A 15,155-nucleotide genomic window follows, 5' to 3' on the forward strand; every position below is an offset into this window, starting at 1 on the left:
TACAAATGTCCAGTAGAGGGAGCAGTTGCTCTATTATAATAACCCCTCCCTCTGCTCTGACCGGCCAGGAAGCCCGTCTATTCTAAAGGTAATAACGCCTGAGAGAGTCCTAAATACAAATGTCCAGTAGAGGGAGCAGTTGCTCTATTATAATAACCCGTCCCTCTGCTCTGACCGGGCAGGAAGCCCGTCTATTCTAAAGGTAATAACGCCTGAGAGAGTTCGTTTGGCGCCTCTATTCATTTAAAAATGGCTGCCATTTATTTAATAAATATGTATTATTATAGCTTCTGGGTCCTTCCTAGGGTCACTCTACCCCCTTAACGGCTGCCCCAGGCCGGACTTACTAGCAAGAGGATCAGTTTCTATTAACTTCCCCCTTTGTCGTCACCCTCAGCCCTCCGCTGGCGGCGGGAAGGGACGAGAGATCATCTGAGCGGGCGGTGGACCCACTTCCCAAGCGCCCGTAGTGTGTGTGATGCTGCTACTGACAGGAGCGCTGTGTCTCCCTCCGCTGGCGGTGGGAGAGGGCGAGAGACCATTTCAGCGTGCGGCGGGAGGTCAGTGCGCGTCTCCGCTGTATGTGAGGATGCCGCCGCTGACAGCCGCGATGCGTCTCCCTCCGATGTAGAGGGGGGGGGGGAGTAGAAGCCGGCCAGGGAGTGTTTGAGCCCGCACTGTGTGTATAAAAGAAGTCGGGGCGGCGGGGGAGCTGCGCTGCTAGTCTGCCAGGACATAAGTTACAGGAAGCCTGGAGGCAGCAGCGTGCACACTGGCCAGATAATAATAATTTTTTAAACCTTAAGTTGTGGGAATTGGAAGGAGTCTGCTAATAGCCTCTGCCTTTCTATCTAAGGCCCATATTACCCACCAGTACTCACTGCCCATGGAAATGCTGACTCTGTGCTCCGGACTTTCCATAGAGAGATGCAGATCCCTTTATATGGGATCATTGTCTCTCTAATTCAAAGGCTTTTGTCCCCCTTTTCATTAGGTTGACGCAGCCTGAGTTTTCTGTAATGTTACCTCCTAGGCACAATTTTTCAAACTGAGGGAGGGGGGATGTGAAGGGGGAGGAGCCGGCTGTGCAGGCAATGCTAATTTTACATTGTGCCACACCTCCGGTTGCAAGCTTTAGACCCCTACTGTATAAGACTCCAGTGTCCCCTAGTGGATGAAAGAGAAATACAATTTAAATTGAGGTGAAACAGTATAATATCATTGTATAAGACACATACAGCTTCTCTACACATTAGATCCAAGGATATTAAAAGAACTTAAAGAGGTGCTGGTAGCACCATTGACAGAATTATTCAACCAGTCATTAGCTACAGGAGAAATTCCAGGGGACTGGAAAAGAGCAAACGTAGTCCCACTGCACAAAAGTGGAAGCAAGGAAGAGGCAAACAACTACAGACCAGTGAGTCTTACATCAGTAGTAGGGAAATTGATGGAAACACTCTTAAAAGAAAGAGTTGTAGATTATCTCAAATCCGGCAATTTACTGGATCCCAAACAGCATGGATTCACTGGGGGAAGATCATGTCAAACAAATCTTATTGACTTTTTTGATTGTGTGACTAAAGTGATGGATAAAGGTGGAGCCATGGATATACCTTATCTAGACTTTAGTAAGGCTTTTGACACAGTCCACATCGCAGACTGCTAAATAAACTTGAAAGTTTGGGATTGGATATTAGGATTATTGAATGGATAAGATCTTGGTTACATGATAGAAAACAGAGAGTTGTGGTAAATGGAGTGCATTCACAGGAGGGAAATGTTACCAGTGGAGTACCCCAGGGATCTGTACTTGGACCAGTGCTTTTTAATATCTTTATTGGCGACATTGCAAATGGCATTAAAGGGAAAGTATGCCTTTTTGCAGATGACACAAAGGTATGCAACAGGGTAGACACACCAGGTGGGGCAAAACAAATGATTGAGGATCTAGGTAGACTAGAGGAATGGTCAAGAGTCTGGCAATTACAGTTTAATGCCAAAAAATGCAAAATCATGCACTTGGGTCTCAAAAATCCTAAAGCTAAATATAGTATTAATGGCACTATACTGGAAACTACTGAGGAGGAAAGGGATCTAGGAGTCACTATTTCAGGTGATATAAAGGCAGGTAAGCAATGTAACAAAGCAATGAGAAAAGCTAGTCAGATGCTTGGCTGCATTGGGAGAGGAATCAGTAACAGAAAGAAAGAAGTAATAATGCCACTGTATAGGTCATTGGTACGGCCTCATCTAGAATACTGTATTCAGTTCTGGAGGCCATATCTTCAAAAGGATATTAATACATTAGAAACTGTACAAAGGAGGGCAACTAAAATGGTGCATGGCCTACATCACAAAACATACCCAGAAAGACTAAGAAATCTCAATATGTATAGTTTGGAGCAGAGAAGGGAAAGGGGGGACATGATAGAAACTTTCAAATATATGAAGGCTTTTAACAAAGTCCAGGAGGGAAACATTCTCCAAATGAAGAGAAGCAATAGGACACGAGGACATGCACTGAGACTGGAGGGGGCGGGAGGTTCAGGGGAAATTTGCGGAAAAATTATTTCACAGAAAGGGTAGTGGACAAGTGGAATAGCCTCCCATCAGAGGTGGTAGAGGCTAAGACAGTAGAGCAATTTAAACATGCATGGGATGGACATAAGGATATCCTTACAAAGAAATAAGGATCAAATAAGGTTAGTGATAAAAAAAATAAAAAAATAAGGGGCAGACTAGATGGGCCAAGTGGTTCTTATCTGTCGACAAATTCTATGTTTCTATGTTTCTATAGTGACAGTCACTTTGGTATATTTGGGAGACCCTAAATCCCACCTACCTGATCCTCCTGTGGGGTTCTGTGATTCTCCTCTGTACAATACTGGGAATACAGAGGACGGGGACGTCTCACTGGGGTATATCTGTTACTGGGTCCATCTGTAGGAGACACACAGTGACTGAGTACAGTGTATATATGTGATTATCAGGTGATGTGTGTATATAGGGGCCCCCATACCTGCTCTCCCCTGTACAATACATGACAGTCTCCTCTTACCCAGTGATGTGAGGGGCCGGTGATTCTCCATCATCACGTCCTTGTACAGACCCCTGTGTTCCTCTATATACTCCTCCTCCTGCATGGAGACATAGACAGTGACATCCTGACATATTATAGGAACCAGACACACACAGTGATACAGTAATCACCCAGACACATCCCCCGGTGTTACTGTATAATGCCCCATTCCCAGCAGTCACCTCTCCAGTCATCACCCAGACACGTCCCCTGGTGTTACTGTATAATGCCCCATTCCCAGCAGTCACCTCTCCAGTCATCACCCAGACACATTCCCCGGTGTTACTGTATAATGTCCCCTTCCCAGCAGTCACCTCTCCAGTCATCACCCAGACACATCCCCCGGTGTTACTGTATAATGTTACATTCCCAGCAGTCACCTCTCCAGTCATCACCCAGACACGTCCCCTGGTGTTACTGTATAATGTCCCATTCCAAGCAGTAACCTCTCCAGGCATCACCCAGACACATCCCCTGGTGTTACTGTATAATGTCCCATTCCCAGCAGTCACCTCTCCAGTCATCACCCAGACACATCCCCCGGTTTTACTGTATAATGCCCCATTCCCGGCAGTCACCTCTCCAGTCATCACCCAGACACATTACCCGGTGTTACTGTATAATGCTCCATTCCCGGCAGTCACCTCTCCAGTCATCACCCAGACAAGTCCCCTGGTGTTACTGTATAATGTCCCATTCCCAGCAGTCACCTCTCCAGTCATCACCCAGACACATCCCCCGGTGTTACTGTATAATGTCCCCTTCCCAGCAGTCACCTCTCCAGTCATCACCCAGACACATCCCCCGTTGTTACTGTATAATGCCCCATTCCCAGCAGTCACCTCTCCAGTCAGCAGTTGAATGATCTTGTTGGTGAGTTCCAGGATCTTCTTGTCATTGTGTCTCTCATGTGTCAGTGAGTGAGGTGGAGGCACCGTGATTGGGCTCTGGGTTCTACTCAGTCCTCCTGATACACGGGGATGGCTGCTGGGTGTCTCACACCCATTGGATGTCTTCTTCACTATTGTGTAATCCTGTGTAATGGTGGAGACATCAAATATCAATATATACACTCCCAGATCCCATCACCTCCCCAGTCATGTCCCTGTATTATTACTATAGATATAAGTGACGTCACTATGAAGCTGCAAGATCCCTTAACCTCCTCAGTCGTGTCCCTGTATTATTACTATAGATATAAGTGATGTCACTGTCAGGCTCCAAGACCCCCTCACCTCCCCAGTCATGTCCCTGAATTATTACTAAAGATATAAGTGATGTCACTGTGACACTCCAAGATTCACTCACTTCCCCAGTCATGTCCCTGTTTTATTACTATAGACAAAAGTGACATCACTGTGACGCTCCCAAACCCCTCACCTACGCAGTTATGTCCCTGTATTAATACTATAGATATATGTGACGTCAAAGTGATGCTCCCAGATCCCTTCATCTCCCCAGTCATGTCCTTGTATGATTACTATAGATATAAGTGATGTCACTGTGACACTCCCAGATCACCTCACCTCCCCTGTCATGTCCATGTGTTATTACTATAGATATGTGACATCACTGCGTCACTACCAGATCCCCTTCCCTCCCCAGTCATGTCCCTGTATTTACTATAGATATGTGATGCTACTGTGACGATCCCAGATCCCCTCACCTGCCCAGTCACATCACTGTACTATTACTATAGATATAAGTGATGTCATTGTGATGCTCCCAGATCCCCTCACCTACCAAGTCATGTCCCTGAATTATTGCTAAAGATATAAGTGATGTCACTGTGACACTCCCAGATTCACTCACTTCCCCAGTCATGTCCCTGTTTTATTACTATAGACAAAAGTGACATCACTGTGACGCTCCCAAACCCCTCACCTCCGCAGTTATGTCCCTGTATTAATACTATAGATATATGTGACGTCAAAGTGATGCTCCCAGATCCCTTCACCTCCCTAGTCATGTCCTTGTATTATTACTATAGATATAAGTGATGTCACTGTGACACTCCCAGATCACCTCACCTCCCCTGTCACGTCCATGTGTTATTACTATAGATATGTGACATCACTGCGTCGCTACCAGATCCCCTTCCCTTCCCAGTCATGTCCCTGTATTTACTATAGATATGTGATGCCACTGTGACGATCCCAGATCACCTCACCTCCCCAGTCATGCCCCTGTGTTATTGCTATAGATATGTGACATCACTGCGCCGCTCCCAGATCCCCCCACCTCCGTAGTCAAGTCCCTGTATTTACTATAGATATAAGTTACTTAACAGTAACGCTTTAAAATCCTCTCACCTCCCCAGTCATGTCCCTGTATTATTACTATAGATGAGTGACGTCACTATGAATCTCCAAGATCCCATCACCTCCCAAGTCAAGTCCCTGTATTATTACTATAGATATACGTGATGTCACTGTAATGCTCCCAGATCCCCTCACCTCCCCAGTGACATCCCTGTATTATTACTATAGATATGTGACCTCACTGTGATGCTCTGATTCCCTAACATCCCCAGTCATATTCCTGTATTATGACTATAGATATTAGAGATGTCACAGTGACGCACCCAGATCCCCTCACCTCCCCAGTCATGTCCCTGTATTATTACTATAGATATAAGGTCACAGTGATGCTTCCAGATCCTATCACCTCCCCAGTCATGTCCCTGTATTATTACTATAGATATAAGTGATGTCACTGTGACACTCCTAGATCCCCTCACCTCCCCAGTCATGTTCCTGTATTATTACTATAGATATAAGGTCACAGTGATGCTCCCAGATCCCCTCACCTCCCCAGTCATGTCCCTCTATTATTACTATAGATATAAGGCCACAGTGATGCTCCCTGATCCCCTCACCTTCCCAGTCATGTCCCTGTATTATCACTATAGATATAAGGTCACTGTGACGCTCCCAGATCCGCTCACCTCCCCAGTTATGTTCCTGTATCATTACTAAAGATATAAGGTCCCTGTGACACTCCCAGTTCCCCTTACCTCTCCAATCATGTCCCTGTATTATTACTATAGATATAAGTGATGTCACAGTGATGCTCCCAGATCCCCTCACCTCCCCAGTCATGTCCCTGTATTATTACTATAGATATAAAGTCACAGTGATGCTCACAGATCCCCTCACCTCCCCAGTCATGTCCCTGTATTATTACTATAGATATAAGGTCACTGAGACGCTCCCAGATCCACTCACCTCCCCAGTCAGTAGGTAGATGATCTCCAGGGTGATATTTATTATCTTTTCAGTCCTGTGACTCCTGTCCTTGTCCATCCTTTGTGAATCAGAGAGAATACAGAACGTGTGATGTGTAATAAAGACTCCGTTCCCCACAGCTGGAGTTCCTTGGAATAAATATAATACATAAAACATATTGCACATGTAACATAGTAAATATAAAATAGAGTGGTCATTAAGTCTCCTATTTGCTCACAGCCACAGAGTCCTGGTCAGTGTCTCCGAGGTTCCTGTGACCCAGCCCCATAAGGCTGTACTGCATAATGGGACTTATCTAGAATGTAGCGCTATTGTGGGTGGAGTCACAATGAGCTGATGTTCGGTACACCGCTCATGTGCAGGACCCGTACGGAGCATGTGCTCTATGTGTCCTGAGTTGTCAGACGAGTATGGCTGCAGCCATGAAGTGGTGTAAGGGTGAGAATTGGTTGTGAAGGGACAGGGTCTCCTGAGGGAAATTTCATGGCCTCATTCATGGAGCTGCGGCGTACAGTCTCCGTGACCTCAGGATTCACAGATCAGGCTGATGGTGTAGCAAAGGTGGCAGAAGACAGGCAAGGAGGTGGCAGAAGACAGGAGGTGGAAAGGCGGCAGGAGACAGGCAGGGAAAAGGTTGCAGGAGACAGGCAGGGGAAAGGTTGCAGGAAACAGGCAGGGGAAAGGTTGCAGGAGACAGGCAAGGAGGTGGCAGGAGACAGGGAGGGGGTGGCAGGAGACAGGGGAAAGGCGGCAGGAGACCGGCCAGGGGGAGCAGGAGACAGGGAAAAGGCAACAGGCAGGGAAAAGGCGGCAGGAGAAAGGCAGGTGGGCTGCAGGGTGGAGGTGGCAGGAGACAGGCAGGGGAAAGGCGGCAGGAGACAGACGGGGTAAAGGCAACAGGAGACAGGCAGGGGAAAGGCGGCAGGAGACAGGCAGGGGAAAGGCGGCAGGAGACATTATTTGTTCTCAGGAGATTGAATAATTTCTTAATCATTTGTAATAAAAGTTATATTTTACTCTTTGAGAATATCTCATTATTTCTTCACAAGAGTGCGCCCACAAAGAAGTCTACTTTCTTTCTCTTGTCACTGTGACACTCCCAGGTCCCCCTCACCTCCCCAGTCATGTTCCTGTATTATTACTATAGATATAAGGTCACAGTGATGCTCCCAGATCCCCTCACCTCCCCAGTCATGTCCCTGTATTATTACTATAGATATAAGTGACATCACTGTGACACTCCCAGATCCCCTCACCTCCCCAGTCATGTCCCTGTATTATTAATATAGATATAAGTGATGTCAAAGTGACACTCCCAGATCCCTTTACCTCCCCAGTCATGTACCTTTATTACTATAGATCTAAATGATGTCACTGTGACACTCCCAGGTGTGTGATATACATTTGCTTCATACTGCTTCAATTATCATCTGTTACACATGCCAGGGATATTATGGTCTCTGCTTTAATATATCCGAGAATTTGAGCAATATTTTCAATCCCCACAATTTCATATAATAAAATTAATAATAATAATAATAATAACAACGACACTAAAGGCTGCACCCCAGCATAAACATAATAACATGTCTTTATTAACAGGACACCACAGGTTGCTCCTCCAGTATAATAATAATAAAAGGACACCACAGGCTACTCCCCCTGTATAATAATAACAGGACACCACAAGCTGCTCCTCCTGTATAATAATAATAATTACAGGACACCACAAGCTGCTCCCTCTGTATAATAATAATAATAGTAGTAATAATAATAATAATAATAACAGGACACCACACACTGCTACTCCTGTATTGTAATAATAACAATAACAACAAGAGACAACAGGCTGCTCGCCCTGTATACAAATAATATCAGGACACCACAGGCTCCTCCACCTGTATAATAATAATAATAATAATAAAAATAGGACACCACAGGCTGCTCATCCTGTATAATAATAACAAGACACCACAGGCTGCTCCTGCTGTATAATAATAATAATATTAATATCAGGACACCACAGGCTGCTCCCCCTGTATAATAATAACAGGACACCACAGGCTGCTCCCCCTGTATAATAATAATAATAACAGGTCACTACAGGCTGCTCCCCCTGTATAGTAAGACGCCATTACCTGATCTCCACGAACACTGTGAGGCTGCACAAGTCGATGAAAACTCACTTCCTGCATGTGGAACGCACAGTCCGGAAGTAAGGTGGAACGCACAGGCAGGAAGTAGGGTATGATTGGCAACGGCTGCTACCTGGTTACTGGCCCCTCCCCTCCTCCACCCCGCCCAAAGCCCAGCACTCTGTAATGACTATTACCATACATGTCCTCAGTGGAAGAGGCCGGCGGCCATTTTCTTGTAGACCAGTCCGGCATCAGCAATAGGTTCCCTGTCCGTGCAGTGACGTCAGGAGCGGCGGCCATTTTCCCCTGGTCTGAGCTCCGCCTTCCTTCTACCATTCCCACAAGGCAGCAGGAGCAGAGAGCAGCCATTGCTGTGTCTGGCAGCAGGTAATGATATTATTATTATTATTCTATAGGCTGAGCAGCTCTGGTGTCAGGTTCTGTACTACAGGGGGAGCAGCCTCTGGTGCCTTGTTATAGTGCAGCTGGAGCAGCCTCTGGTGCTGCATTATCCCTGTACAGGTGGCTGACACTCTAGTGTCCTATTACTGTAATACAGGTGGTGCAGACCCCGCCCGTACCGTAATACAGGTGGCGCAGACCCCGCTGTTACCGTAATACAGGTGGCTCAGACCCCGCCGTTACCGTAATACAGGTGGCGCAGACCCCGCTGTTACCGTAATACAGGAGGCGCAGACCCCACCGTTACCGTAATACAGGTGGAGCAGACCCCGCCGTTACCGTAATACAGGTGGTGCACACCCCGCCGTTACCGTAATACAGGTGGCGCAGACTCCGCCATTACCATTATACAGGTGGCGCAGACGCCGCCGTTACCGTAATACAGGAGGCGCAGACCCCGCCGTTACCGTAATACAGGTGACGCAGACCCCCCCCCCCCGTTACCATAATACAGGTGACGCAGACCCCGCCGTTACCGTAATACAGGTAGCGCAGATCCCGCCGTTACCGTAATACAGGTGGCGCATGCCCCGCCGTTACCATAATACAGGTAGCGCAGACCCCGCCGTTACCATAATACAGATAGCGCAGACCCCCCCGTTACCGTAATACAGGCGGCGCAGACCCCACCGTTACCGTAATACAGGGGGCGCAGACCCCGCCGTTACCATAATACAGGTGGTGCAGACCCCACCGCTACCGTAACACAGGTGGCGCAGACCCCGCCGTTACCGTAATACAGGAGGCGCAGACCCCGGTGTTACCATAATACAGGTGGCGCAGACCCCGCCGTTACCGCTATTCTATACATATAATGGCATTATACTATACAGGGGAGCGCTATGTGTTGTCCTACTCTACAGGGGGAGCGAGCTGTGTTGCCCTTTTATACAGGGGGAGGTGCCTGTGGTGTCTTGTTACTATTATTATATAGGGTGAGCGGCATGTATTGTCTTTCTATACAGAAGGAGTGGCCTGTGTTGTCATAATATAAATGGGTAGCATCCTGTGCTGTCATAGTATACAGGAGTAGCGGCCTGTGTTGTCATAATATACAGGGGTAGCATCGTGTGCTGTCATAGTATACAGGGGCAGTGACCTGTTGTCAGGAATCGACTTACCAGGCTGACATCCGTCCGCCGCTGCGGACTCCGTCCTGGCTCCCTGCGGTCACCTGTCACCTATGCCCCTGCCATGGGGCATCATCTGGATCCTGGGGGCACTGCTGGTACAGCAGGCGTGTAGCGCGCCGCGTCCCCGCTGGGCCGCGGCGTGGGCGCCGCCATGACAGTCTGCAATAGCCTGTATGCTGCGGCCAATCCGGTGCGTGGCCGCACCCACCTTTCCTGCACTCATCCAATCCCTGCGTACCATGGGGTATATAGGAGGCTACAGTTACAACTCACAGGCATCCTGGACTTTGTGTCTATCTGCGACCTACATGAAAGGATCGGTTCCTGTCTCTCCTGAGTTCCTGGTTCTCTGCTAAGAACGTTATACTCCTGGTGATTCTGCATTACTCCCGTGGAACTTCAAGGCTCAGCAATACCGGCAACCTGCATAAGGCTTCACACTCATCACCACCTCGTGTGCTTCAGCCTGCAGTTGAAGACTAAACTCCAGGTGTGTTCATTCCTCCACCTGTGACACAGCTTGCTGCTGCCAGTGCCTCATCACCTGCACTGTGAGTTGGTCTCCTGCTTATGCTCAGGTTTGCAATATCCATCTACTGCCTTAGTTCTCTGTTTTAAAACCCTGCACTGGTTTCCAAGCCAGAACCATTTCATTAACATTCATTCTGTTGTTTTATATTTCCGGATATGATTTCTCAAGTCACCTATCATCCATTTCCATAGACTATCAGTTATCATACCAAGTGTTTGACTTTTTCATCTGTTTTTATTATTTCTGCTGCAATATCTGTTAACCCATCTGCTTAATAAAATACCATTGCGCTCATGCGCAGGAACGTTATACAACCTCCTCGTTTCTTTCCTCCTACCTCCACTGACCCACTAGCGCCCCCTCCGGGGACACAGACCAAACCCAATCTGACACCTGTGTTGTCATAATATGCAGGGGGAGCTGCCTGTGTTGTCATAATATACAGGGGTAGCATCCTGTGATGTCATAGTACACAGGGGGAGCGGCCTGTGTTGACATAGTATACAGGAGGAGCGGCCTGTGTTGTCATAATATACAGGGGTAGCATCGTGTGCTGTCATAGTATACAGGGGCAGTGACCTGTGTTGTCATAATATGCAGGGGAAGCTGCCTGTGTTGTCATAATATACAGGGGTAGCATCCTGTGCTGTCATAGTATACAGGGGGAGCGGCCTGTGTTGACATAGTATACAGGGGGAACAGCCTGTGTTGTCATAGTATACAGGAGGAGTGGCCTGTGTTGACATAATATACAGGGGGAGTGGCATTTATTGTCATAATAGACAGGAGGAGTGGCCTGTGTTGTCATAATATACAGGGGTAGCATCCTGTGCTGTCATAGTATACAGGGGGAGCGGCCTGTGTTGACATAGTATACAGGGGGAACAGCCTGTGTTGTCATAGTATACAGGAGGAGCGGCCTGTGTTGACATAATATACAGGGGGAGCTGCCTGTGTTGACGCAGTATACAGGGGGAAAAGCCTGTGTTTTCATAGCATGTCCAAACTGCGGCCCTCCAGCTGTTGAGAAACTACACATCCCAGCATGCTGTTAGGGTCTCCTGCCCTGTGCTGCCACGTCGTCATGGCAACCAGGAGACAAGTGCTAGTGGAGTAACCTGAGCGCAGCTGATACTCCGGTTCGGGTCTTTTGCTGTGCAGTGGTTATAGGCTCTGTGCACGGCAGGGGATCCGGTGCTGGTTTTTGTGCTCACAGTCTGTGAGGTCTGAGTGGGGCGTGGACAGCACCTGCTATATAAGGCCTCTTTTCAGGGTAAGCGGATGCTGCTGAATCTTTGTTGGTTAGTCAGTTCATGAAAGTTAGCCAGTACTGTGTAGCTTTGTATTTGTTTGTTGCTTACTGCAAATAGGCCTGGGGATTTGGTATTACACTCTGCCAATCCAGACCTAGCAGTAAGACTGGAGTCAGTCGTTTAGCTTGCTGGGGTTCTGTTACTACTCTGTGAACTTAGCAAGTTTGCGGCTGTATTCTAAGACTTGCCTGTCTAATCCTGTCTCACTGTGCTAGGTGTCAGGGGTCAGTTTAGTGGCAGTAAGCTAAAACCTGTGCACTGCAAGTGAGAATCAGGATTGTGGAGACTCTCCTTGTGTCTATCATTCCATCTCTGACCAAGGAGTTTACTGCCACACCCATTGGTAACCCTTTAGGGTTTTGCTGTTGCCCTTAGCAACAGCATTTCGGGTTCTCTACGTATTAAAACACAACATCTTGCTTTTTCCATCTGAGCAGTTCTAATACAAGGGAGATACCCAGTTCCTTAACCTCTGGGCTTCTCTGTTCACTTTGTGTGTATTTTGTTACTCTATCACCTTCTGTGTACGTTATGTCATATTCCCCAGTTTGTCTGTGAGTCCATTTGTTTTGCATAACAGTTCAAACACCAGTACATTCCTGCAGACACTGGAGTGCATAACAGTTCTGACACCAGTACTTTCCTGCAGGCACTGGTGTGCATAACATATTCAGCAGCCTAATACTCCTGTTGAAATTTTGTGGGAATATGGAGCATACCCCTCAAAATACGTTGCAACAGGTGGTCGATCAGGTGCAGGTCCTGACTCGACAATTTAATTATTTGTCCATTAAAATGCACACCTCCCAGGCTGCTGGCGGAGCTCCTGCAGCAGCAGCACCTGCAGGGGTTAAGGAGCCGAAAGTAAATCTCCCGGATCTTTTTTCTGGAGATCGCTCGCAGTTCTTTTGTTTCAAGGAGAGCTGCAAGCTATACTTCCGGCTTAGGCCTCAGTCTTCTGGGTCGGAGATTCAGCGGGTGGGCATAGTGATTTCCTTACTACAAGGAGACCCACAGGTCTGGGCATATGGGTTGCAGCCTGACTGTCCGTCGCTTAAAAGTGTTGATGCTTTTTTTACGGCACTGGGCATGTTGTATGATGACCCTGACAAGACGGCCTCAGCCGAGGCTCAGATTTCGATCCTTAAGCAAGGGCGAAGGCCAGTTGAGGTTTACTGTACGGAGTTTCGGAGGTTGGCCCATGATACCCAGTGGAATGACCCAGCCCTGAGACACCAGTACCGAAGAGGTCTTTCTAACCAGATAAAGGACCAACTGGTACAATATCCCTTGCCTGATAGCTTGGATCAGCTCATGCAGTTATCCATCCGGGTGGATAGACGGCTGAGAGAGCGTAGGCTTGAAAGGGAGACTGAGATTTCCTTCCTTCCCAAGGGAACCTCAGACTCTGAGGAATTTTCTGAGGAGCCTATGCAGATTGGGGCTACCCGCCTCTCCTCGCGTGAGAAGACGCGGAGGAGACAGCAGGGGTTGTGTTTGTACTGTGGGAATAAAGGTCATGTGGTAGTATCATGCCCAGAAAAGCCGGAAAACTTCAGGGCCTGAGGGTGATGGGAAATATCCTGTCAGGCCAGAAGTCAGAATTTCCCAAGAAGACTTTTATCATTCCGGTGACCTTGAAGATCCTCGGTCAAACTGTCAAGACCGAGGCCTTTGTGGACAGTGGGGACGACGGGGTTTTTATGGACCGCCAATTCGCCCTGAAACACTCTGTTCCCTTAGTACCCTTGGCATCGGAAATTGAGATTTGTGGGTTAAACGGGGAACCATTATCCCAAGGTAAAATTACCTCTTGCACTAGCCAGAGTTCTTTGTTTATTGGAGCCACACACTCTGAAAAATTGTCCTTTTATGTGACTGTCTTTACTTTTGCCCCATTGGTGTTGGGGTTACCCTGGTTAAGGGCCCACAATCCTCAATTTGACTGGGTCTCTGGGGAGATTCTTAGTTGGGGTACTGATTGTTTCAGGAGTTGCTTGAGCCTTCCAGTCAGGCTCTCGCAGCTAAGTTTGCCAGGATTGCCAGGGTGTTATGCAGATTTTGCGGACGTGTTCTCCAAAAAAGTTGCAGAGGTACTACCTCCCCATCGCCCCTATGACTGTGCCATTGATTTGTTGCCAAATGCTAAGCTTCCCAAGAGCAGGTTGTACTCCCTGTCACGTCCTGAGACTCAGGCTATGGCAGAGTACATTCAGGAGAACTTGGCTAAGGGATTTATCAGACCTTCACAGTCTCCAGTTGGGTCGGGGTTCTTCTTCGTGGGTAAAAAGGACGGTTCGTTGCGACCCTGAATCGACTTCAGGGAATTGAACCGTATCACAATTAAAAACTCATACCCACTGCCTCTCATTTCGGTCTTGTTTGACCAGCTTCGTACTGCCACCATTTTTTCTAAGATTGACCTACGCACCGTACAATCTAATCCGAATAAGAGAGGGGGATGAATGGAAGACTGCCTTTAATACCCACTCAGGGCATTATGAATATTTGGTGATGCCTTTTGGGCTCTGTAATGCCCCGGCAGTCTTCCAGGATTTCATGAATGATGTGCTCAGGGAATATTTGGATAGATTCTTAGTTGTATACTTAGATGACATCCTAATCTTCTCCCATTCCCTGGAGGAACATCGGAAGCATGTACGCTTAGTCCTCCAGAAACTCAGAGACCACCGGCTTGGGGCGAAGCTGGAGAAGTGCGAATTTGAAGTTCAGCAAATCGCATTTCTAGGATATATTATCTCCCCAGAAGGTTTCCAAATGGAGGGTTCCAAGGTACAGGCAGTCCTGGATTGGGTGCAGCCCACTAGTTTGAAGGCGCTTCAGCGTTTCCTGGGCTTTGCGAATTTTTATAGACGATTTATCGCTGGATTTTCGTCTATAGTGGCGCCCTTGGTGGCACTCACTAAGAAAGGGGCGGATGTTGCTCACTGGTCTTGTGAGGCTAAAGCAGCTTTTGCCCGTCTCAAAAGGGCATTTGTTTCGGCCAAGGTGCTGCGACACCCAGATCCAGAGCGTCCTTTTGTGGTGGAGGTGGATGCCTCTGAGATGGGTATTGGGGCAGTGCTTTCTCAGATGGGAGTGTCTGATAATCGCCTTCATCCCTGTGCTTACTTTTCCCGTAAATTTTCGCCTGCCGAGATGAATTATGACGTGGGTAACCGGGAATTGTTGGCTATTAAGGATGCACTCGAGGAGTGGAGACACTGGCTAGAGGGGGCTAAGTTTG

At 47.7% G+C, this 15,155-nt stretch overlaps 1 protein-coding gene across 2 annotated transcripts in view; it reads left to right on the forward strand.

Moving 5' to 3' along the window:
- Window positions 1-8,807: 8,807 nt before the first annotated feature.
- Window positions 8,808-15,155, forward strand: part of LOC134984587 (zinc finger protein 260-like) — a 57,049-nt gene continuing 50,701 nt past the window's right edge. For both annotated transcript variants that reach the window (XM_063950138.1, XM_063950139.1), the window contains exon 1: window positions 8,808-8,855. The gene's annotated coding sequence lies outside the window, so the exon portion shown is untranslated. The remainder of the gene's footprint in view (window positions 8,856-15,155) is intronic.

This window comes from Pseudophryne corroboree, assembly GCF_028390025.1.
Source record: "Pseudophryne corroboree isolate aPseCor3 chromosome 3 unlocalized genomic scaffold, aPseCor3.hap2 SUPER_3_unloc_68, whole genome shotgun sequence".
NCBI lineage: Eukaryota > Metazoa > Chordata > Amphibia > Anura > Myobatrachidae > Pseudophryne > Pseudophryne corroboree.